Raw genomic sequence first — 23389 nt, 5'->3', positions numbered from 1 at the left:
CAAACTCAGGTTTTTGTGATAACTCTCTGGTAGGAAACTAAGAAGTCACACAACAAGTACACATTTGACACACTGCTGGAGACACATGCATCTCATGCCAGAAGGTCTGAGTGTGACACCTGCACTCAGTCCTGACCCCGGCTTCCTGCTGACCTACCCCATGCGAGCCAATGGTGATGGCTCAAGCAGTTGATTCCCTGCTATCCACTTGGGAGATCTGGATTGATTTCTTGGTTTTCAGCCTCAAATCTAGTCAAGCTATTTCAGGTATTAAGGGAGTGAACCAGTGGATGAGATCTCTCTGACTATCTATCTATATTGCTTCTCTCCCTTTCTCTCTCCTTCCCTCAAATAAATCTTTATTATTATTATTACTTTTTTTAAAAGAGAGATTACGTGAGAACTCCCTTTGGAAGACATACCCACAATGACTTAAGGACCTTCCCCACAAGTTCCTACCTACTAAAAGTTCCATCTGCTTCCAATAGTGCCATCCTGGGAACAAGGCCATAATGTATAGACTTTTGGGGGGATACAACAAAAATTAATATCCAAACCCTCACAGGTAGCATATTGGTTTTAATTATATGTATGAATAACTGACCTCTGAATGTCATTTCAGAACACTAAAAGGGGCATTTCAAATAAAAAGGATGACATAAGAAGAATCAAGATGGCAGAATATGGTAAGAGCACATTTAAACAGATGGAGAATCATTAGCCAGGGTGAAGCAGCGAGGGCACATTCCAAGAAATAAGAGAAGACAGGCTGATGGCAGAGGGCACCTAGAGACTGACGGACACTGGAAAGACAATGGTGTGATGTTGTAGTGACCAGATACCCCAGTGGCCGTCAGTGAGCAGTGATAGGAGCTCCACTGGCGGTCAGAGCTCCGCCAGCAGCCAGGTGGAAAGAGGAGTTCACTGGAATTCAGGAGGTGAACCCAGGCAAAGAATTGCCCATCCAGCTGCTGTGTTTGATTTGACCAGGAACAGAGACCGAGCCGTATATCCCCAACAGGTGGTGGAGGAACAGTGTGGAATTCACAGCCCAGACCCTCACCAGAGCCACATCAAGTGCCATTTTGTGTAGGGAGGCAAAGGCTGTGGGACAGGACTGTGCATGCACTAAGCTGGGAGTGAATTCATTTCTGCTTCAGTACATTACACTAACAAAGCATCCTACAGGTTCCACCCAAAATAGGTCCGGATAACCCTTCAGAACAGCCAACAAATCCAGAACTCCACTAGTGGCATACCAGGTACTATTTTGTACAATGTGGCAAAGACTGTGAGACTAGAGGAACAACAGTGAGCTGCACATGCACTGAGTTGGGAGCGAACTCATTGAGCCCAGTACATTACAGTAATCCCACAGGAAAAATTATACAAACTTATGCATCCTACAAGTCCAAATAGGTCTGTGTGTCCCTCAGGCCTAATGCCCACAGGCATGAAATGCAATAAATAAAATCGAACTGTAGACCTGTTGGTGACACAGCTTAGGAACCTGCATCAAAGAGAAGAATCTGCTAACCAGAAGTACAATGACCAGAGCAAAAAAAGAGACAGAGGTTCAATGAATCTTCCTGAAGACTTTCCTGCAAAGGAGCAAAAGCCTTTGCTAACTTCAGAGTTAACCAAGGAAGACAACAAGAAAATGGTGGATACAGAATTTTAAAAAGTTATTAAAAAGTTTCTTATCAACAACCAGCACATGCAAAAATTTAAGGAGTATGTCACACAGGCAATAGCAATACTGAAACAAAATCAAGCAGAATTATTAGAAATGAAGGACACGATGGAACAAATTAAAAATTCAGTGAAAAGTCTACAAAATAGAATGAATGGGCAGAAAAAGGAATCTCAGAATCGGAAGATATTTCCTGTTACAAGGGGGAAACAACCAAAAAGGTGGAAGAGGAACTGAATCAAACTGAGAAACATATTCAAGAATTAAGAGACACTATTAAAGGCCAAATTTAAGATATATAAGAATTCCAGAAGAAGCAGAGAGAGAAACTGAGTTTAAAAATGTATTTAGGGCCCGGCACGGTAGCCTAGTGGCTAAAATCCTTGCTTTGCATGCTCAAGAATCCCATATGGGTGCCGGTTCATATCCCAGTTGTCCTGCTTCCCATCCAGCTCTCTGCTTATGGCCTGGGAAAGCAGTCAAGGACAGCCCAAAGCCTTGGCGCCCTGTACCCATGTAAGAGACATGAAAAAGGTTGCTGGTTCCTGGCATCAGATTGGCTCAGCTGCAGCCATTGTGGCCAACTGGAGAGTGAACCAGCAGGTGGAAGATCTTTCTGTCTCTCCTTCTCTCTGTAAATCTGCCTTTTCAATAAAAATAAATATTTTTTTAGAAAATTCTACTAATAACAGTCCCAGGACTCTTTCTGCATTCAGACGCCATCCCACTAGACCGTGGAGCTGGCCAGCATTGTCAGATGTTATGGAAAGCCGACCTTTATTAAAATAGGAATGCCACGAAGAAGGGAAGTGCATGAGCTTCTTCTCATGTTAGAGCTCCCATTACCTCACTCTTTTCGAGTGATCCAGATGTCAGGCGGCACTCTCTGCCTGGATCAGACTGGAAAGAGGCTCCAAGTGCGGAAAGTGAAGTAAGAAATGATGAGGACAGAAGTTGTAATAAACTGCCAATACCAATTCTTCAGTGTTGCTATTTGTCTCAATGCTAATGGTAAGGAGATCCCTACAGGACAAGATATTTTATTTACCAGCTGGCCTGGCAGTGGCTTCATGTAACCAACGCATTGCACTTAGGCTGAGTCTCAGTGCACTCTGACTCAGGGAGCATGGAGGGAAGGTTATATTAGTCGCAGGACTGGCCTGAAATAGTTGACACTGCCATGACCTTCGAGGGAACTCTCATGGGAACAGGCTTAATCCCAACTTACAGTGGTTCAACTTAACAATTTTTCTAATGTATATATATTAGAATACACACACATATATATTTTTAATATATATTTGTATATATTTGAATATCTATATATCTATATCTATCTACATGTAGATATATAGATATTCAAAAGGCTAAAGTGACTGAGAGAGGGAGAAACAAAGAGAGAGAGAGGTCTTCCATCAGCTGGTTCATTCTCCAAATGGTCACAACAGCCAAGCTGGACCAGGCCAAAGCCAGGAACCTAGAATATCATACAGGTCTCCCACATTAGTGGCAAAGGCCCAAATGCTTGAGACATCTTCTATTCCCTTCCCAGGCACATTAGAAGAGATCTGAATTAGAGCAGCCAGGGCTCAAACTTACCTTCCAACATGGGATGCTGCCAGCATTGCAAGCACTGGCTTAACCCGCTGTCCCACATGCTAGCTCCTCAATGTATAGTTACTTTTTGCTAACGATAGTACGAACACAATAAGCATTCAGCAAAAGTTAGATTTTGAATCTTTGGGTATTTTCTGTTTGAAGGCAGAATGCAGGATGACCCTCTCTCCCAGTGCTGCACAGTGCTGCACAGTGAGTGTAGCTCCCAGGCAGCCCCAAGTCTCCTGACAGGAGAGACTTCTACTCTGTGATAGCATGCATTGTTCATCTACAAGTTTGGTAGGTCAGGAGTGCTAAATGCTTCTCTGAATTATGATATTTTTACCGTACAGTGTATTTGCTGGACCACAACCCATTGTAAGTCAAGCAGCTCTTAATTTAAGCTCTGAACATAAATTTCCTAGGAATACAGGATTCTGCCTGAATTGAAGGGTTAAACAAACAAACCAAAAAAAGGCAGCTGATTTTCCCTAATAGCCCAGAGATCAACACAGAGCAGGGAAAGGATGGTCTTTCAAACAACCCATGGATTAGCAATAGGGGTGAAGAAAGGCCAGAGTTGTCATTCAAAGCTAAGTAGGTTCATTCTGAGACATCTCCAGGAGTCAGGACCGTGAACCATAAAATTGTCTCTAACCAATAATGTTAGAAACACATGGCTCTGCTATCCTGGGATATCCTAAAAATACATCAGCAATCACTTATTTTCCCTTATCACAACCACCCCAAATCAGCTCTTTGTACTGACTTCCCTGTTTCCGTTCAAGGTGCCACCGTTCGTACTGGCTCAGAAACTCAGCATTCAGACTTCTCTGCATCTGTAAAATTAGGAGCTAGATTTCCTCTGACATTTTTTTATGACTCCTATCTGTACTAGTTCTGCCTCATCCTTTTTTAACCTGAATTATCATACAAGCCACCTGACTCCTTTCTCTCTTTCTCCCACCACCACCACATTCATCTTGCCAGGTTAACGTTCCCAATGATACCAATTATATCATCTGTCCATGTATTTTTTTGCTCATTCTTTCTTTTATCACACATCAAAAACTCATGCATTATCTGCAGGAATATAAGGTGAACATGTCAGAGTTCCTGCTCAAAAAGCTTACTGTCTGTATTCAGTCAGTTCATAGCAAAAAGGATTCAGACTAACAGGTGGCATATGGCAGGGGGACCATAACAGGACACAGGACAAGTGTCCAACTTAGTTGATGGTAGGAAGGAAGGAAAATGGTAGGTGAAACCATTTTCGAAGCTGAGTACTTGAACCACAATGCAATTCTCTCCTACCCTTTGCCTGTCATCTAGCCAGGTCTTTGACCCATTACATGAAAATTCCCTCTTGGTTCCATGTTTACATTTAAATAATAACAATAATAGTAAATATTATATCTGTAAATAATAACAATCATGTGTATATTTCTTCAAGCCTCAATCATAATTTTGTTTGGGAAGATTTTGTTTACATATTACTAGTTTCTTAGGTCATGTACTCACCACATGTTACATAGTAAGGCTCAAATAATTTACTACACAAGTGAATAAATGCTTGACAAAAATTTCGAGAAAGAAGAAGGAGTTCATGGTAAATACAGGGTTTCAGGGTAGATGATAACCCAAGGGCAACAGGACAGGGAGTGTTCTGTGAATAGCGAGTGGCTTGCTATCCATGTATGTGGGGAACAGGTACAAGGAGTTAGGCCAGGAAGACCAGTGCTGGGCAGATGAATAAAGACATGTCTTCCTTCCCAAACATTCTCCAAAGGAGAAGAAAGCCAAAACACTTCCTTATTCTGGCACTGAGGCTACAGACAACCTAGCTCAGTTTACCACTGGGTCTCTTCTCACTTGCTTACCTTTTACACTAATAATTGTTCCTGGAGTCACTTATACTTCTTCCCTCTTCCTCATTCTCAAGCCACTTTAAATATGACTTTGGTGCCTGTTTTACCATTATGCAGACATGAATAAGGTAGACATCCCCTTCAGAAAATACGACATGCAAAATTCAGAAATGGTAAATAGATGTATAATGGACTGAGGAAAGAAACACAGTAAACTGCCCTTCGTCATATGAAAAGTTAATCACTGTGAGTTTAAACAGTAGATTCTTCACTATATTATAACATCAGTTTATATACTGTGAACTGTTCTACAAAGCCTCTGAGCTCAGCGCACTTCGTAGGGGAGAAGCTTAAAATGTAAAATAATAGTAATAATAATAAGCTAAAAACTACCTCTATCAAAAGCTAAGAGTGTCATCTTTCTTCTTTGAATATAAGTCAAGAAAAATGTCACATACTATTTACTAACCTTCACTTCAAAACACAGTTCCTAGAAATGTGTTTCCTGCAAAAGCAAAAACACACTTAAACTACTGCTTAAAATACCTTTCATTCAGGAGCCGGTGCAGTGGCCTCTCTCGGGCCGGGATCCCATATGGGTACCAGTTTGTGTCCCAGCAGCCCCACCTCCCATCCAGCTCCCTGCTTGTGGCATGACAAAGCAGTCAAGGACAGCCCAAAGCCTTGGGACCCTGCACCTGGAAGAGGCTCCAGACTCCTGGCTTCAGAACAGCTCAGCTCCAGTCATTGCAGCTGCTTGGGGAGTAAATCAACAGACGGAAGATCTTCCTCTCTGTCTCTCTTCCTCTCTGTATATCTGACTTTCTAATAAATATATAATAAATCTTAAAAAAAAAAACATACCTTTCATCCCACTAACATGTGTTGGCTTCATCCATGGATCAGGTGACACAGTGCAAGACAGAATCAAGAACAGGGGGCCTCCAGAGCTTATTCTTTGGTGCAGACAGTCCCCCAGCAGGGAAGACGATAGATTCCAACATTGGCCTTAGAAGGGTCTAGGAGAGATGTTCTAGACTGGGTGGAATGAATTTGTAATGAGTCAGTTCAAAAGCTCAGATTCTAATTCTGATTCTATGAATGTATTACAATCATAGGATATTACACATATGCATTTTGAGCTTTGATTTCTCTAAATATAAAGTGAGGTAGTTGATCAGATGATTCTGAAATCCCTTTATCACACTCTGAATCAAAACTGAGAATCAGAAACTTGATTTTGGACAGTTGGGAAGACCAGTGAATCATACAAATAACCAAGCATGCTCACTGGAGTGCGGACGGGAATGACAATGTCTTAATGTTCTGATCATGCACGAACACACACGGTGGAGCATGAGCAGTCTAGTTATTTTTAAGAATTCGCACTGCCTGTAGCTTTGACCTGATGTACCTTCCCTATAGCTGGCTATTGCCTGGGAGAAACAACATGACAGAGATGAAGACCTTGATGCACCTCAAAGATAAACATCCAAGACGACACTACAGACCTTCTGAAAAAAATGAACAAAGATTTTCCCCAAGATTATTTACTGTATTGGGCCCGGCACCGTGGCCTAGTGGCTCAAGTCCTCGCCTTGAACTCACCGGGATCCCATATGGGCGCCGGTTCTAACCCCGGCAGCTCCACTTCCCACCCAACTCCCTGCTTGTGGCCTGGGAAGGCAGTCGAGAATGGCCCAAAGCTTTGGGACCCTGCACCCGTGTGGGAGACCCGGAAGAAGTTCCTGGATCCTGGCTTTGGATCAGCATAGCATCGGCCATTGCGCTCACTTGGGGAGTGAATCATCGGACAGAAGATCTTCCTCTCTGTCTCTCCTCCTCTCTGTATATCTGCCTTTCCAATAAATAAATAAATCTTTAAAAAAAAAAAGATTAGTTACTGTATTATTCTCTAAGTAGCTTCACTTGATTCCTAAATAGTGATCTCTTTAGAACTCACATGTAGTCAAGGATTCTGCTTACCCTATCTAGTATTAGATCTTTTTCTTTCAATTTTATTTATTTATCTGAGAAGCAGAAAAATAGAGAAATATTTCATCTGCTGGCATATTCCCTATATGCCTACAATAACCAGAGCTGAAGATGGGAGTCAGGAACACAACCCAAGTTCATCACATGGGTGGCAGGAACCCCATGACTTGAGCTATGTCCAATGCCTCCTAGGATCGACAAGAGCAGAAAGTGAGAGAGACTCAGGAGCTGGAACCAGTTATTAAACCCAGGCACTCCAATGTGTACCCTAGCCAGCATCTTTATCGCTAGGCTAAAGCCCTTCCTTGGATCACTTATTTGTTTGTATTGATTACCTATCTGAGGGAGGGGTTGCTGAGGGAGTATATTACAGATGAGGAATGACTTCTGGGGGACTTCCATCAACCAAGCCATTGCACTTGCAGGTTAGCAAGTGGGCTGAGCCTGGGAAGTTTAGAAGAGGGAAACAAGTTCTTCCAAGAAGGAAGAAGGATTTAGATCTGATGTAGTAGCGACATTGTTCCCAGAAATTTTAAAAAATTACAACTTGCTTTCCCAGATTCCATTGTATCAACCTCCCCTTACCTTAGGTCCTCAACACACAGAGACCATATAGTTTCTGTTTCATTAAAACTTATTGGTTATCAGGATTCCAAAGACCTGGCTCTTCTGTTACTCAACAGACAGATCACATTGGGAAAAGGCAATTGCACAATTTTATTTCCCATCCATCTTTTGTGCCTTTTTTCATGCCTGCTACTGTTTTGAGTCCACAGAGAGGAAAAAAAAAATGTGTTACCAACTAAGCCACTGCCACATTAGGAAACAGGGTCTGATCTGAAGCCAATTTTTTCAGAACAATGACTAGTTAAGTGCTGAAAAATGCAGTGTTTAGTCATGGAGAAAATAAAGACAGATTCACCATGCAATTTGGTTTTTTTTTTTTTTAATACTAAAAGATGAGAATTTGAACAAGTGGAAGGAACCAGTCCATTATCAAGAAGAAAGAGAACATGCTCCTTCTTGCACAAACAGAAAAGGTCTCCTCCGTGCCCTCTCCTCCTGCTTTCTTAGTTACAATCCAGGATGAATGCCAGCCATGCAGCCACTTGGGAAGTGAATCAGTGGACAAAGGTCTTCCTCTCTGTCTCTCCTCCTCTCTGTATATCTGACTTTCCAGTAAAAATAAATGAGTCCTTTTTAAAAAATGTGTGATGGAAACAAGAGAGCAGAAAACACCCCTGCCAAAGGGCAGGCTTCCAGGATCTCGAGCTGTTCTTAACTCCTCATCTTCAGTGGCCACACCTCCTACCTTGAGATTTTAGAATCTGTGCTGTGTATGTGTGTTAAGCTGCCACCTGCAGTGCCAAATTCCATGCGGAGGGAGGAAGGAAGGAAGGAAGGACACAAACAAGAAGAACTTTCAAGGGGTATAGCCCTAACTAGGTAACGTACATCCACCATTTCCTCTCGAAGAGTAGAAGTGAGACCTACTCTTAACTTAGCCTTTGTATAGTTATAATATGTACATGATAATGTCATCTTGCCATCCACTGTAGTTTGTGAATTCTTTGGAATGAAGGATCATCTCCACTTCTGTGTCTTCCTAAATGCCAATAATAATGTTGCATACATGCTTTGGAAAACAGCTTGGAAGTTCCTCAGCTAAATACAGAACGACCGTATGACCCAGCAATCTACACATATACATTCAAAGCACTGAAAATACACACGAGCATACGAAGAAGCCTGTACACAAATGTCCAGAGCAGCTCTGGTCATACGGCAATTCCTCCTGATCCAGGATTTTACCTTCTGCACTTTCAGATACTCATGGTCAACCATGACCCAAAAAATATTAAATGGAAAATTACAAAAATAAATAAGCCAGAAATGTTAGACAGCATGCCATTCTGAGTACCCTGACAAATCCTCGTGCCTCCCCTGCACAGTCTGGAAATGCGAATCATTTCTTTGTCCTGTGTGTCCGTGTATACCTATCTGGCTTCAAAGTTAGCTTGGTTATCAGACTGAAGGGCACTCAGTACCACGGTGCTTATATTTGTGTAACATTTACTTTACCTAAGAATAGTCCCAAAGAAAGTAGTGACACTAGCAAGTCAGAGCAAAAAGAGGCCATAGAGAAAACAAATCATGTGCTGAGGTTACCAAGATATACAGCATAATCTGTTCTTTTCAGTGAAAGAAAGACCAATGGCATGATTGTATTAGTGCACATTGTTTTAATTATTATATTTTATTAGTGCTGATATCTCACTGTACCTGATTTGTAAACTTTATCACAGGTATCTATCTATGGACAAAAAAACTTTTTTTTAAAAGCTAGGCAATACCTGTGGATTTCAGGCATTGATTGTAGGACTTAGACTATGTTCCCCTAAGATAAACGAGGGACTACTGTTAATACCCAGAAAATAACAAAAACTCAAATATCAATGAATTTGATTGTTGATAAGCAAAAGGTGGTCTACCCATGCAATGGAATATGATTCAGCCATGCAAAGGAAAAAAGTACTGACAGGTGCTATAACATGGATGTACCTTGAAAATATTTTGCTCAGAGAAGCCAGACAGACAAAACCCACAGACTGCATGATTCCATTTACATTAAGTATTCAGAATAGGCAAATCCATAGAGAGCAGGAGGAACTACTCATTATAGGAAAGAGGAATGAGGAGGTAAAAGTGAAGAGTCAGTGTTAATGGGTGTAGGATTTCTTTCCCGATCTGAAAATGCTCTGAAATTAGATCATGGTGATGGCTGCACAACTTCGTGGGTATACTGAAACCCACTGAGTCGTGCCTTTTAAATAAGTGAATTTTTATGGTTTGTGAATTACTTTTATTTTGGACTTGTAGGAGAATAAGTGTTTGAAAGCAAAGTTGTTCAGGGATCATTTAGAAAATGAACAGAAACTAGGCCTAATGCCCTTGGTACAATTTTTCCTTCCTGTTAGCATACTATGAGCTAAGGACCTTCACTGCTCCTAGAATAACAGCCATGAAAACACACTTCTTGTGTCCCCTGCTGCAGCATGAATGGCTGACTGCTACACCAGCTGCTGTTCATCTGGAGCTGCCACCACATTCATGCCAGCTTTGCGATGGCTGCTCCCAACCAATGTGTAGACCCAGGAGGGGGCACCTAACACAGGCTTTTTCCAGCAAGATGCAGAGTTCTCCAGCAGGCAGCAGGGCCTGAGGACTCCCACACACCTGGCCTTAGAAAGGAGTTGCAGGTGTGCTTTGCGGGCTAGAGCTCATGACAGGAGACGCCATCACAGCTGGGCTTGTCTATCTATATTCATGGAGACAAGAGGGCTTGAAGTAGTGAGAGCCAGGGGAGGGAGGGAGGGGCCAACTAGCAGAGCTTGGAGATGGTGAACACAGCATGGCATTCCTGGGACTAAATAGATGGACAGCCATCTTGGGTGCTACTTAATATCTCCAAGCAAAAAGAGGGAAACAAAGCAGAAATGGAGGCAAAGGAAGCTGAAGATGATTATGCCAAAATTTAAAAAGAAATAGTTTTCCTTGCTCAGTTCCCAGGCCCATGACAATTTTGAGATTTGGAACCCATTACCTAAAAGAGGTAAGGTGGTCAGGTCCTTAAGATCCTCAACAGCATAATGACTGTGTACCCTAATGACTCCCTATTCCTTCTTTGAACAATCTAGGGCCATTCACTCAAGTGGTCATTTAGTGGGGAACATGAAATTCTCAAGCTTTTTGAGAACTTTTGAGCACAGAATAAATTGTGTGGATATCTAGACACCTGAGCCATCCTACCACCTGAAATCTAGAAAATTCTATGGCAAAGGGGGTGGGGGAGGTCTTTGTGCCTATGAGTAGGGGAAAGATGCATAGTAGAATCTATGCCAAGCCCTGTGGGAGAATCTCGATGTAGTCCCCTGGGATTCCAGGACAAAGATGTCATCCACAATGGAATTTTTTTTTTCTTTGAGACAAGGGGAGACAAAGAAAGCTTTCATTCACTGGTCACTCCCCCAAAATGCCTGCCACAGGTAGGGCTGAGCCAGGCCAAAGCCAGGAACAAGGAATTCAATCTAGGTCTCTTATGTGGACAGCAGCAACCCAACTCTTTGAGACATCACCACTGACTCCCAGATTCTGCATTGGTGGGAAGCTGCAATCAGGAGCCAAAAGCAAAAACAAACCCCAAGCACTCTGATGCAAGACACAGGCATCTTATCTACTAGGCTTGATGCCTGTTCACCTGGGTGAGGATGGGGGGAAAAGCAAAAGTCAAGGAGAAACCTCAGCTGTGGTCCTGACCCAGCTGCAGCAATGGGTCTCACAGAACATTCCACTAAGCTTTTCTAAGACCATTCTCAGAAAAACAAGTTGCTGGGAAATGTAGATGAGCTGCCTCCCGAACATATGTAAAGAATTGGGTTTGTGCATTGCCAGGGTGCACAGTGGAAGATATGGACAGCTCAGATTTGCCATAAAACACACAACTCGCTGACAGGCCCTGCCAATGATTAGGCACTGTGATGTATCTAGGCAGGCTCATACCAGCAAGAAACAGCACCCTCCCTACATGGCACTGACTTGAGAACTTCCCAGTGGCCAAATGGACACTCTTGGGATTGTGCTGTCACCCAAGACTCTTTTTTATTAAAATCTTACTTCTTTTCCCTCTTCATTTCATAGATATCAGACTGCACCACGGTCTTCTCTTTCACTTGCTTGCTCCTCTAAGAAATTTCTTGCATGGCTCTCTTGGAGTCTGCTTCTCATCTGACTCAAAATAACACAGGCTACATTTTAGTTGAGTTCTGAGACAGGAGAATTGCTTTGTGAACAAGGTGCTTTAAGGGTGCAGAGAATTTTTATCATTACCCACTCTGCCCAAAATAGATGTCATTATTTCCTCCTGGCAGGAGTTGAGGTGTGATTGAGTGGAGTGAACCGATTATCATCTAAAACACTAGAAATGATGAATGAGGAGAATTTCAAAACTGTGTTTTCCTGATCCACTCAATGTCTATTGAATAGACAATGAACAGTCAAACCCTGCATAGTTCCTTTGCACACACTGCCAGGAGTGCTGAGACTTAAAGATCACTGGGGTACTCTGTATTTCTGTGGAATTCAGTAGGCTTGAACAAAACACAGGGATTTGGGATATAACTAAGAAGATGGGCAACCTGTGTTGCCATAAGATTTCAAGAAAACCAGGGCAAACAGTAACCGACTGATCCTAGCTCATCTGACCAAGGAAGCAAGCATGGGTGAGAGAGACAGAGATGGGCAACCAATTTTTAAGTTTCATGTGTCTCATTCCTACTCCTGCTCACATCTGGAGGCTCCTCCATGAGTCATGTATCCTAAGTTATGAATCAATAATATCAATTCAAACTGCTCACTCGCTTTCTCTTTCAAAGAATGAGCGCTTTGAATATATGTTCAGCAAGATGCCATTTTTTTACATGCCAGGAACTTGCCTGGAAAAGGGGGGGATCCCTCCACTACCTGTTACTTGCTAACAGGCATCTACTATACACAGCAAAGAATGCTAGGCTTTAGTTTTATAAACAGATGTTACTTTCAAATACATTGTCTAATGATTAATGAAATGCTTTAAAACACACACACACACACACACACCAAAAAGTAAGCTTAGCAGGGGTTGTCATTTCACTATACAAAGAAGGAAAGAGGTTCAAGATGAAGTGATTAGCTCAAGACCACTATGTCAAGTCCTGCTTTTCTCACTTTCTCACTAGCTTACCCAAAATTCAGAGAATTTAGCCCTTAGATAATTTTAGCCCTTAGGTTCGCGCATTGCTCCTTTTAAAATTTTAATCGATTAATTTGAAAAGTAGAGAGACAAAAACCAAAAAGACAGAGAGCTTTCCCAATCACTGATTCACTCCTCAATCTGCAAGCCCATTCCCATATTCTGTTGCTTTCCAGAATACACATTAGGAAGAATCTGGGTTATAAACAGAGCTGGAAGCCGAAGCCTGCACCCGCATAGGAGATGCAGGTGTCCCAAGTGGTCACTTAACTGCCATGCCAATTGCTCACTCTTATTGTCTACTATAAGATAATCACATCTATATCATCAACCAAGATAGGTGAGGTCAGAAGATGTTATATTCAAGATGTTTTTTAAAAATCACACCTAGTGACTATATTGTTGCACTACCCTAACCTCCATTCAGGAATGGATCGCCCTTAACTACCAGGAGTGATGCAAAGAGAAAGCCCTCAACTGTTGGTCCCCACAGGAATCAACCGGGCTTACAAGGTAGCTTTACAAGGCCATAGCCCCATAACAGAGATTATTTCATATGACTAATTGGCACAGGTATCTAAAGGCTTAACTCTTTTGGGACAGTCTCCAAAGATCATCCCATCTCGGACTATGAAGTCAGCAGAGACCTCCATTAACGTTACACCACAAGTCAACCTCTTCTCTCCCACAGGCTCATTATTATTATTATGGCAGAGAGGCAGTTTTCCCACCTGCTAGTTTACTCTCCAAATGCCCACAGCAATCAGGGCAGGCCCAAGTCAAAGCCAGGAGTAAGAAACTCAATCCAGATTCCCCCACTGAGTGGCAGGAACCCAATCACTTCAGCCATCACCTATCCCAGGAAGCTGGAATTGGAATTGGAAGCAGAACTGAGACTCAAACCCAGGCACTCCAACATGGTATGCAGGTGTCCCACAGGCACTTTAATTACTGCACCAACCTCCCAACACAGTCCACGGGTTTTTTTTTTTTCTCAATAGCAATTCTAATAAATCCCCTGCATATTAATACTCAGTTGGTTCCAGTAGTCATGAAAGCAGACACTCAGCTAGGAGTTCAAGATTGGATTACCTTGCCAGCAATGAGGATTCCATCACAGGGGTAGGGAGCATAAAGAACAGAAAATTCTTTAAAGCTTCACCTGTGGTGAATTAGAATGTCATCTCAGTGGAAATAAACACATTGGCTGGTGTGACACAACATGCATTGGAGAACTATGGGCAAAATGATGCTGAAGACAATTGACAACTGTGGGAATGGATAATGGAAATCTCAGACTAATTAATCATCAATTAAAAGCTGAGTGTGAAAGCCAGATGGTTTCTTTCACAACATATAAGAAGGCTCTTATCACCTGTGATGGGAGGACAGAAAAAGGGCTAGGCCCAGGACTTAATACTAAGAGTAGCTGACTTCCAAAGATGAATCTCCTTTCTGAGGTATGTTTGCTGTACCAAGGAAAAGACAAAACTGCTTGAAAAAAAAAAAAACTGGACAGTTACACATGGGATGGAGATATCTGGGTTGAGGAACTCAAAAAAGTTGAATCCCTGTATTTCCCCCAAACTTCCAAAGCATGCACAAGAGGCTGTCTTCTAACAATGAGGGGCTGACACCCGCTCCCACATTAGACCCTGCTGAAAGATTATGTAAAGGCTTTTCCCGAGGAAAACAGTATGTGTCCCTTCCCCCAGATTCACTTCATCCTCCTCCTATTTCCTAGGCCAACAACAAGGCTTAAGTCACAGCATAATTCAGCTACAGAAGAGAAAACAGTAAACTTAAAGACCAAATGCCTCTCAGGTTTAAGTGAGCTGACAGGGAAGAGAGAAAAGCAGACTGTGGCCTGATGGGGAAGGAGATGACCACACCTCAGTGGAGCAGCAGGACGCCACAGCACACATCCCCAAAGGTGAGGAGAGGACACGCAGGACTAGTTTCTCAAGGTCTGGATTGAGGAGGCTCAACCTCAGATTGCAGAATGGAAAGTTGATTGCTGTAGGAGTACTTTCTTGAGATTCATGATCTAATAGCCTGGCAAAGATCCCAGAGATGTGTGGCCCTAGATACCAGATGGAATTCAAGGTAAAAAGAATGGAAAAGGCAACGGGTCACACTAAGTAAAGTAGAAATACAAGAACTGTCCTGGCAAATGATGGGAGAAGGAACTTCAGTAGTTTAAGGGTGTAAGTGGGATGCTAGAATGGATATACCCTAGAAGGCCAGAAAATCCACCAGAAAACTGTGTTCCTTGAGAAAGACCAGCAGATACTGCACTTACCAAAGCAATAAAGTTTGCAAGAATCACTAAGAAGTTCTAGGATGACTGTCCTTGGCAGACCAGGGCTGATGAGAGAGAGGACATTTCAGAACTGAATTCATAGAGTAATGAGGGCAAGGATAATAAAACCCTCCACCAGAATCTTACCCTGCCCCACCTAAAAAAGGCCAGTGGCAATGCTTAACTGTCAGAGGACAAGTGGCTATAATTACTATAGGGAGTGACAAGTTTGGAGGGGTGTAAAGAAGTACCCAGCCTGTGCCACAGAGAGATTCATAAAAGACGACAGCAGGAAGTCAACAGACTGTAAAACAAAACAAAAAATCAGGAATGAGTAATGGGGGGGATGGGTAAAGGACACTGTTCTAAATAAAATGTCATGATCCATAAGTCAGTTGCTGAACCTAAACCAGTTCTCATACACAAATGACTTCCTGAAGCAAAAGGCATACCCTGACATGAAAGGATCTTGTAACACCTGGGTACATGCACTTGCTAACTCTGACTGAAATTCATCCTCCAATCTACCATTATTTATTTATACAACTGCATACTGAGAAAAGGGACTAAGTACACACAGGGTCCAAGTTGACATTAATTTCCAGAGACCTAAAATAGCACCAAGGTACCTCAATGGATCATATGGGCTTAAGATAAAACTGGAACTCTGGGGCCCAGTGCGGTAGCCTAGTGACTGTGGTCCTTGCCTTGCATGTTTCAGGATCCCATGTGGGTGTCGGTTCGTGTCCTGGATGCTTTATTTCCCATCCAGCTCCCTGCCTGTGACCTGGGAAAGCAGTAGAGGGACTTTGGGACTCTACACCCACGTGGGAGAACTGGAAAGGCTCCTGGCTACAGATCAACTTAGCTATGGCTGTTAGGGCCACTTGGAGGGGGCGAGGGTGAGCCGAAGGACAAAGGAGCTTGCTTTCTGTCTCTCCTCTCTGTGACTGAATTTCCAATAAAAATAAATAAAATATTAAAAACAAATCTGGTCCAGCTCATGCTGACAGAACATCAACTGTATCTGCAACCCACATAATAATCAATTTTCTGATCCCTAAACATGTGACTGGAAGACAATTCAGTGTAGCCGCCATATTAGTAACTTGGCCTATGGAGTTAAAGCTATCATTGTGGGAAGACCAACACAAAACCATGGGAAACTGTTCCTCCTGCAAGTTTTTAGTTCCAAGTAAGCCAACACAGGAAATGCAAATCAGAACTGCATCTACATTGGGTGCTGCTGATCCCAAGTTCCTGTCTCCCTGCCATGCTGCCACACTGAGCTTGGTAGGATTCACAGAGCCCATGTGTTGGTGGTCTATTTTGTGTAAATATAATGTGTTGGTCTTTCTCCATGTTCTTTTGGGGTTGCATTATTTGAAATTTCTCTTTTTATTGAGAGAAAAGTAGCCAAAGGGGGTTTGACAGAAGGTCCTGCACCAAGCCAAAGGATCTGAAATGTCAAAGGATCCCAAACTTTTATGTGTGTTTCCCCCACCCCTACCCTATTTTGGATCTTGTATCCTTAAAATCTGTTGCCTACTCTCCCCTCTTCTCCATTTCTCCACTCACAAAAGGAAGCCCTACACTTTCAACACATAATTCTTGGGGGTATCTCTACACTCCTAAAGGATTCACGCCAAGATCCTCAAGAAAATCCTTTGTTCCCAACCTCCTGAGTCAAGGTCATTTGTGTGTGACTCATGCCAAAAATTTAAGACACTGATGTCTTTGGATGAATCAAGCCTACTTAATTTGTATCCTAAAGAAGAGAAACTACTGGGGACCTTCTGTGTAGAAAGAGAAGGGAACTATGCATGAATTTCCAAGTCATTGAGGAACTACTGTGCAGATGCAGGAAACTTATGTCAAAGTGGCCATTAGATTGATGGGAGATGGACAAATGTAACTCCAAGTTTACTGATAGAAATCGAAATTTTGTGTGAAATCTTGAATTTATGAGAAGGGAGGGAGGTAGGAAAGCTTGTATCCTTTCAAGGTCTTCTCATTCCTAACTTGCAGTAGACTAATCCTCCTGCTTGAGTGACCCCATTCCTTGGGTCCGTGTATTTGAAGGTTGATTTTCTTTTTCTGTACTGGGTGATTTTTGCTGTATTTTCCCAATTTCTAATCTCATTGTAACACATATACTGACTCTTGCCCACCTCTTTTCCTTTCCCTGGGAAAATAACAATGAATAAATCAAGGCTTACTGGTACTAGAAAAAAAAAAACTGCATCTAGGGGGAATGATCAAAGTTAATGCATTCTGATATAAAAGACAGAGAGTTAATGGTCTCTGACATGTCTTCATTTATCCACTAGACTGGCTTTTACAAACTAAAATGAGATAGATTCCATAGAATGAGAGTAGACTACTGAAATTCAACCAAGTAGCAACCTCGGTCGCACTTGCTATGCTCAGTATATGCTACCTACAGGAGAACAGATTAAGAGGGCTTCAGTTATGTGGTAGAATCTGGGAACTATATACTCTTCTGTCTCTTCCAGAAAAGATGATTAGAAGCAGATCACACTGTCTTAGAACAACAACAACAAAAGAGAGAATTCATTTACAGCCTTGTCCCAGAGCTGTATTAACTGTTCCTCTGAAGAGATCTGAGGTGGCTGAAAAACCCACAGAGCATCCTACTAATTTTCTACATAAATGACCATTATGTCCATCAGAGCAGATGAGCAACAGATAGCTAACGTAATAAAGGACTTGGAAAACAAGCATGCACTCCAGAGGCTGGGAAATAAACCCAACACACATTTAGGGCCTGCCACATCTGTAAGATCAACGATCTGGAGCACACAAGGACATTCCCTTTAAAGTTAAGAACACATCTCCTCCACACAAAAAGATAACCAAAATAAAATAAATAGTAAAAACAAAATAAAAATAAAAATTCTTCCACAGTAAAAAAAAAAAGTTCAAATGTGTCTCTGCCACACCTGCCCTACAAAGAATTCTTAAACATATTCTTGACAGAGAACAGAAATAGTGCCCACCAAAACCAAAGGCAAATGTGAACAACATCCCAGTAAAATAACAACAGAACACTAAATCAATGAACAATCCATTGTTAAAATAACAGGACCAAATTACCACCCATTTATATTAACCCTGAATGTAAATGGATTAAATCCATCAGTCAAATGTCATAGATTATTAGGCTGGATTAAAAACACAAAACCCATCTATTTGTTGCCTACAGGAGACATATCTCACCAACAAAGATCAGCAGAAACTATATCTCATGGATTTTGATTTTTTTGTTTCCTGATAATAATAATAAATGAACAAAATAAAAATATGGATGCTCCTACAAGCTACCAAAGTAACTTGTCAATCAGTTGAGGCCAGGATGAGCAGTTCACAGTCAATCTTGAACTGTGATACTGCCTAGAAGTAGAAAAAATCAACAAGAGGACACTGCATAGCATTTGGAACTCAAGAATTAACAGGTCAGATAGATGAAAACAAGGGGAATTACTAGAAAATTGAACAAGTGTTATCTGCTTCCACTATTTTACATTGAAAAACAAGTTTTAGGCTCCAAATAACCTTTTACATAGGTAAACTGGAAAAAAAAATCATAGTCACCCCAAATTGTTTCTGGTAAAAGCTTAATTTCTTTTTCTAGTCTGGGTGGCCCCGCTTCCCATCCAACTCCCTGCTTGTGGCCTGGGAAAGCAGTTGAGGATGGCCAAAGCCTTGGAGCCCTGTGCCCACGTGGGAGACCTGGACGAGGCTCCTGGATCCTGGATTCAGATTGCCTCAGCTCTGGCTGTGGCCACTTGGGGAGTGAAACAGTGGACAGAAGATCTTATCTGTCTCTCCTCCTCTCTGTATATCTGACTTTCCAATAGAAATAAAAAATAAAATAAATCTTTTTAAAAATTAAGTTTGTGTTTCCCAGTGAAGACTTTAATCTCTCAGGAATTGGATTTCACACTTGGCATGAGGTAGGAATCCAACTTAATTTTCTTTTCATATTGATAGTTGTTTGCCACCTGAACCAGAACCTGTGCCCATATGGGATCCCAGTGCATGCAAGGCAAGGACTTTAGCCACTAGGCTATGGCGCTGGGCCTGCAAACTTGAATTTTTAGAATCAATTATTTTTACGACTTTAGGGTAAGGAAAGAGTCCCTAAAGAAGATAGGAACAGTCCCAACATTTTTTAAAATATGAAAATGTTTGCTACATTAAAATAATAGGTTTTATTCATCATGATATTATAAAGAGAATGAAGTAATATGCTGAGAAGATATATCTGCAGCACACCTGAAAAACAAAGACTTCATATGGCAAACATACAAAAGCAACAATAGGAAAAATGCCACCCAATAGCCTTGAAACGGAGATGAAACTTCATTGGAGAATCCTGCCAATTTTAGAGGGCTCGGGCGTGAGATGGCTACAGACTTGTGCTCATCACAGATCTATCCCACAAGCAAAAGTAAAATTCTGCACAAATTCATAGGGTCCATCCAGTAATGTAACTGCCTGCTGGAACAAAAATATCACTCTTCTGATGAGGATAACAGAATCCAAACTTTCTATAATAAAACAGCAACAGTTTCCAAGACACAGTCCAAGACTACTACACTTGCAAAAAGTTGGCCCCATAAGCAGGTTTTCTGTAAAACCTAAACTAAGTTTAGGCTAAACGAAGTTTAAAAAGGAGTAACAATAAAAGAAAATATTTCTGATACAGGACTTCTGAATCAGGATGGACTGCAACACTCATTGGTTCCACTGGAAGATAGCACTGGAAATAGAACCGACCCAGCAATTGCAACCACCAGCTGATTGGGGTGATGGACTGTACAGGGTCCTGTACCTTCAAGAATGCACAAGAATCTGGTCTGGGAACACCTCAGACAAAGTTTCTCTGGGGATCTCCCCAATCGAAATGCTGGACTCAGAATGCTAACCATGAAAAGACAGAGGACAGAACAAGTCAGTCAACTACCTCAGCCATATGTTGACAGCAAAATACTGGGCAAACAGAGACTAAAAGATGGATTATGTCAATCAGTGGATTCTTCAGCGACCTCATCATGCTTGGAATGGCGAGACTGGCAGCAATTCATAACTGTTGAATATCAAAACCACTTGAGCAAGAGCCTTGGAGCATGCCCAACATCGGGGACCTGGGATGGGTGGGAGACTGGGTGGGCTTATCTCTGTATCTCCCCCTTAACCCTAGATACATGAAAAAAATGTGGAAATAGTAGTCTTACCCACTTAAAAATAATTTTTAAAAAGGGGGGACATATCCCAGGTGCCCCCCATTTGACCAACTCCATTAAATGTACTTAGATATATGTGGAGTAAGTCACATGGAAAATGTTACTGAATCAATTTCTAAAATAAGGTTTCGTTAATGACAGGAAGTTAAAGGCAGAAAACATGGAGAGATGAAGTCTTCATTACTACACATGCTTATTTTTGACAGTAGAGGAAACCTTTTACTGATAAGTTACAAAGAAAAGGAAAGTAATTTTTATACATGAAATCGGACACCTTCTGCACAATATCTTCACTTTGCTGTCATCACTTGTACAAACTCTTTGCAGTTCACCTGACCATATCCCAGATCCCTTCTTCCACCTCCGCATCTGTTAGCTTCTCTCCCAGAGTTGTCATCACATGGTGAGGCTCTGCTGTACTGTGAGAAACACTGCCAACTATATCAAACACATGGAACACTTCTCTGATTTTCTTCAGCATGCTCTGTACCTTTCAATTTTTTTTTTGTCATCATTGTCAGAAATTCAGGGAAGTCCATCGTGCTATTATCATCAGCATCTATTTTGTTAACCACGCCCTGTGACTATGCTTCTGTGGGATTCCGCTCAAGAGATCGCATTATATAGTTTCCAAATTCTTTCTTGCTACAGTTCCATCATCATCCTAGACAAGTAGTGAAAAGGCTTCTTTGAATCCTGGAATCTCCTCTTCAGTCAAGGGGTCAGCCATGCTACAAATGCTACTGGTTCCTGAGACACATCCACCAACCACTCAGCTTGCTCACCCCATCAACCTAATTCTCCTCCACCACCCTCAGAGCCTCATAAAACACTTCCCTCCTTAGAAATAGTTTTTTTTTTTCAATCCGCACAGAAAGTATAAAAACTGAAAAACAAAAGATACAAAAGTGAAATTTTCACTGGATGGCTTAGATGAAAGAATTAACAAACCTAAAGAAAGATCAACAGAAATAATCCAATTTAAAGAATAAAAAAGCTAAAACTCAAGCAAAGTGAACTGAGAATCAAAAATTATCAATTACCAACCAGTCTCACATACATAAAGGAGGTCCTGGAGGGAGAATAAAAATAGAACAAAAAATTCCTTAAAGAAGGAATGGCCAAAATTTTCCCAAATTTAAATGAAAAAAATCAACCTACCATTGAACACAAGCTGGAGTTTTAAAAAAAAAAAGTGCACAATTGGTACAAGTTTGTGTAAACGTAAAGGGGAAACTCTTGAGAACAGTACATATGACAGTGAAAAGAGTGACAGCCTCACTTCTAATTTTAAACAACGGAAACTAAAAGAAATCGGAATGAAATCTTTAGTAAGCTGAAGGAAAATGACCCTGAAAATCCATACATCTAAATCTAACAATACCATTCCTCCAAAAAACACATGAATTTAAAGAAGACATTTTCAAATAAACAAAATCAGAGAATTTGATGCCACAGATCTGCTTTAGGAGAAATATTAAGGGATATTCTTCAGGATGAAGGAAAATAATACTAGTTGAAAATCTGAAACTATAGTAATTCTTCCTCACCTGTAATGGTTTTTGTTTTGTTTTGTTTTACCCATTTCAGTTACTCATTGCCAACTCTGATCTGATATGAAAGGCAAAAATTGCAGAAATCAATAATTCTTACATTTCAAATTGTATATCATTCTGAGTTGTAATGAAATCTCATGCTTTCTTATTCTATCCCACCCAGAATATGAGTCATCCCTTTGTCCCACGTATCCACCACCTACTTATTGGTTATTTCTCCGTCTCGGTCATCAGATGAGATGTTGCAGCATCACTATGTTTGTGTTCAAGCAACACTTATTCAACTCAATGATGGGGCAAGAGGAGTGATGCTGGAGATATGGATATGACAAAGAGAAGCTACAAAATGTTACTCTTCAGTGGAAACATGAACCTTCTTGACTAAATAAGGTAAGGGAAAAACTGCTGAGATGGCTAAGATTCATGGTAAGAACAAATCATCTACCTGAAATCATGAATAAAGAAAAATAAATTTGGATTGCTTTTGTTGTAGCATCTCCAAGTATAAGAGTCATAGCCAATATGTGGTAAGTGTTTGGTTAAGATGGAAAAGATATAACACAACAAGGCTATACAAAACTTTAGCAAGGATTCCCAGGGATCAGTGAGATCAAGCCATTTATTGCAAGGAATGGGGTGGTTGGTTAGATAGATTCAGGACAGGATGGAATTGAAAAACACAAAAACTGCTGGAGAGGATGTGTCTGCCAGTGTAACAAGACTAAATATATTTTATATCTCCTTTTCATATTCTGATGACTACTGACCCTGTGACTAACTAGAATGCCTGTTCAAACATATAAATAATGCTTGCTGCGAATTTCAGAAACTGACCTTAAGAGAGCCAGCTGAAGCTGCAAAGTACCCTGGGGGGTTGGATTTATAGTGACAGAACATAAGGAGAAGATTTATCAAGGGCACAGTGAGTACGGGCCATGGGATGGGTGGGTTTCATCCTGATTCAGGAAACACTGGAATGCCTTAGCTCAATCCTTGGCCTCTTTCAGATCCCAATGGAATGACATTTTATAGCTGCTTAGTTTTTACAGAACATGCTGCTATTCCTTCCCCATGACAAAGTCAAGCCATCAAGCAAGGAACTCTGCTGATGTTCAAGACATTCTGTTATCAGACCCACGTCTGTCTCCAGCACAATCTCTGCTACAGCCTCTTCGAAAGCCCAAGACGAGCTTCACCAGCCAAGACAGCAGTTCCTGAGGCTGATGATCTGCTACTGTCTTCCTCATCTGTTGGACAGATTAAACGTTCTCGTTTTCTTTTTCTCAAACCTTGTGCTCATTATTTAAAGACAGGGACTGAG

General features: G+C 41.4%; 1 protein-coding gene and 1 pseudogene across 1 annotated transcript in view; both read right to left on the bottom strand.

Moving 5' to 3' along the window:
- The window catches only part of CACNA1D (calcium voltage-gated channel subunit alpha1 D), a 419352-nt gene that overhangs the window by 342243 nt on the left and 53720 nt on the right, over positions 1-23389 (bottom strand). The window lies entirely within an intron of this gene.
- LOC121165783 lies at positions 20803-21242 on the bottom strand (annotated as a pseudogene).

The sequence above is a fragment of the Ochotona curzoniae genome, unplaced genomic scaffold (genome assembly GCF_017591425.1).
Source record: "Ochotona curzoniae isolate NIBS_2020 unplaced genomic scaffold, NIBS_Ocur_1.0 contig_908, whole genome shotgun sequence".
In the NCBI taxonomy this organism is placed as follows: domain Eukaryota; kingdom Metazoa; phylum Chordata; class Mammalia; order Lagomorpha; family Ochotonidae; genus Ochotona; species Ochotona curzoniae.
The sequence above is the reverse complement of the archived record's forward strand: the minus strand, read 5'-3'. Positions and strand labels throughout refer to the sequence as shown.